Here is a 3,745-nt window from a genome sequence, read left to right on the forward strand (position 1 = left end):
TGATGGATAGGAAGCTTTAATGAGCTCTTACAAGCAATTAAGTAATCAGGGAACCCTGCTGCTCAGCGCTGGAGCAAGCGAGAGCTCTGACAAACGGAGGCCCATCAGTACTGTAATCAGCACAGGACACAGTCACCGCTGCTCGCTGCTCCCGAACCAAGGGCAGCAATGGGCCGAGCAGCAGGCTCCCGTCTCATGATAATGTTTAGTCTGCTCCTGGAAACTTTGTGACTCGGAGACGTGATCTGTTTGGAGTTGAGATCATGAGTAAAGTTTTCCACAGTATCACTTGTAAAGAGGAAAATACAGAGGAGACAAAACAAAGTTTGAAAGTGCAAAGTTCAACCTTCAGGTCTTGGTGTCGAACAGAGAATCAGCCGACTGACGCTGTTTTATTCAGGAGCAGCAGTAACGGACCACACGTCTCAGGTGTGTGGACACAGACTCCAGCTAATCCTCATCACACTGATTAGGACTCATGACAACTTCTCTTCAAACGAAAAGAACTGAAACATCGATGATACAGAACAAAATAAAATATAAAACTGAGGAAACCGATGAAGAAAGCAGTTCACACACACACCTGCAAAAACTACAAATCTTTAGAATGAGTACTTTAGTTGTTTTGTCACACTTTTTTATATCAAGTGATTTTAAAGTAAAATACCACCGCATGTTATCTGCCTGTGTCCTGTGTGTCAAACGTGCTGTAATGTCAGATGTTATTTTAGTCATATTGCTTGATTTTATTTTATTATCAGGCTCCTTTAAATAAATATTTCCCCTCTTGCTATAAAAACCTTGAACCAGGATCCCAGTGAAATCAGTGAAGTGTGTGAAGAAGTGAATTGTGAGTTTAACTTCTTGAGTTAAGGGGGCAACACAAACAGATTCTAAAAGTGGGACGTCTGCAGAACGACTCAGGATCTCCACAGTAACACGCTTTGTGTTCTTCAACACACAATATTTTGAACATATAATTAAATTACTTGACGTCAATTTTATTTATCATATAACTTTAATGTTACACACAAGACATGGATCTAATATCAGCAAAGACATCACCAGTAGAATAAAGATTAATCCATTGACTCATAAAGGCAGCGACGGGTGATTTGATGGATGCAAATCTTTTGTCAACTAGCAAATCGATAGACTGTGAATAAAGATGGAAAACATATCTCAACTTCCTCCCAACGTTCATAAATTAAGCCAAAATATTCTGCGCCACCATTTTGTTCTGGTGACGTCAATCATGAAGTTTTACCTCTTTTTTATATCATCGGATAACTAATCAAAACCAATCTTACACCAGCGATATTGCAGAAAATATCTTTGAGAAAAAATATATTCAATGTGTGCCTTGATTTTTTTTTGTTTGGTCCATGTCCCATCTGCTAACATGGAGGAGGCAGGGTTTATAACCTATACTAAACTCATTAAATCTCTTCTAATGTCAGTCATCTGCACCACGTCACCACCAGGGGGCGATCAAGGGACGCTACAATGTCGTCCATCTTGACGTACGGTCCAAATCTTATAAATGTTAGTAAACACATTAGCATTATGCTTGTTTACCGTGATTTTAGCAAATTTAGCTTTGCATTATTTCATCTATTTTATCATTTTAACAACATTCCGGTGTTTTGACACCTTTTTTATCTTTTTTTCCCTGTATCTTATTTTGTGTTCAGTGCTCTAGAATGGTTTCCTGTTTTTACGTTGTACATTGTGCTAATATGTAGAGAACTTTACAACCTTTGCTTGGAAAAGTGCTCAATAAATAACGTTTATTATCATTCTCTTCTCATATCTGTGTATTAACGAGAGAGCTGGAGCCGGGAGCTGCTTAGTTTAGCTTTGACGCAACTTCCTGTCAAAGCACAACTTTAGATTTTTTACCTGTGTTACATATGTTTTTGTGCAGAATGACGAGATGAACTCATTTCAATCTGTAACAGACGTCATCTGATCCTTCTGGGGCTTTTGTGTCTGTGGTAAACAATGATGTGACAAGGAGAATGAAATGTAACTGTGAGGGGTTTGGCGTTCTCGGCTCGCTGCTCACCTGGGGCGTCTCCACGTTCTCACCGAAGCATGTTGCTCGCCCCAGGGCGGCGTGACACCTCTCCCACACTCTCCGACTCCTCTGAATTATTCTGCCCCCGACCACACGTCTCACATCTCATGCCGTTTCGGGGTGGGGGTGCCGAGACGACAGCGTTTTTCACATTGAAAATCAAATATGTTGCTTATTAATGGGGCGACTTTGGCGAACGCTACCTGGAGAAATGCCGGCGGCGGGAGCGAGGAGGGAGGGATGCCTACAGTGGAGTGGTGCACTTTCTCTGTCTTCTGGGCAAAAAGGGGGGGAAAACAGCTGAGGGTGCAGATTTTTCATTGCTAAACTGGCACAGTCGCACACACACACACACACACACACACACACACACACACACACACACACACACACACACACACACACACACACACACACGGTGGAAACCAGGCAGCCAGGTTGCGTTAGCCGGTCACACATGAAAAGCACAGATCTTCATGTGTTTCCTGTGTGTGGCGCTCGGGAAAAACAGAGAAAAATGAAAGACGGATAGAGACAAATGGACAAAAATGATCCAAACGCTCACTTGTACTTTTCTTGGTTTCAATGCGACGCCCCAAAAAAAGGAATTCACCACAACACACGTTGAATGTCAGTCACAACAACGCCCGATGTTTGGGTGCATCATTAAAACACTGCCAGTTATTTTCATTAGCAACCATCTGGTTCATTATGTCCCTGCTTATTCAAACATGGACTCCTGCCCCCGTTTCGTGAAACTGACAGAAAACGGCTGCTTGAAACCCGCGCGTCTCTCTCGGGCTAAACACAGAGCGAGCTGCGCCGCAGCGCGCCGCTAACTTGGCGTCATTTCCTCAGATTCCGTACAGATTGCACCAGCTAATTATGATCTAATAACTGGCAGACTGTCTGTTTCAATATTATTACAGGAAGAGTAGGTTAAATGAATAGCTCATCATCTGCCCCCTGTATCAGTCATGTTGTTTTAATGATCATAATTCCACCATTAAATCTTAATAATATGTCAAGATCAGAAGGGAGACATGTCAATTTTGGGCTTCAATGAGAATTAAGCCAAGGATTGTTCAAGTTGAGCCTGTTTCTTTTTTTTTTCTTCTAGGAAGGTTTGATTTCGTTAGCTGTGCGCACACATACACAAACACAGACACACAGACACAACACACACACACACACACACACACACAGCAGCAGAACAGACACAGAGCTGTTTCTGAGTCAATCCGATATTCAAGAATTAATTTGTAATCCCTGATTGATGTGTTGATGTTGAACCGGAAAGGAGCTGAGGTAAATGTTTTGCAGCTTTGGTATTTCCCGAGAAGCAAATATCTTTATTTTCATTTAGTCGTGAGGTTGTTGTTCCTTTTTCTTTTCTCCCTTAAGCTAATTTAAAAAATATATATATTCTTGGCCTGGGAAACATCCTCACCTCACAGTCCATTTAGTGTTGGCCTTAAAATATTGATGTTTAAAAATCACTTTTCCCGAAGACTTCTCACTCAAGCTCGCTTCCAAGTTGAGTTTCAAAGTCTTTGAAAAACAGTCTCACTTCAATTTAAAAGCCCTGGAGCTTTTCTATCAAGCTTCATAATCCTCTTCTGCAGTTGACGTTTGCCCAGTTGACCTGGAGATGTAGACATTTAA

Source organism: Hippoglossus stenolepis, chromosome 8 (genome assembly GCF_022539355.2).
Source record: "Hippoglossus stenolepis isolate QCI-W04-F060 chromosome 8, HSTE1.2, whole genome shotgun sequence".
Classification (NCBI taxonomy): domain Eukaryota; kingdom Metazoa; phylum Chordata; class Actinopteri; order Pleuronectiformes; family Pleuronectidae; genus Hippoglossus; species Hippoglossus stenolepis.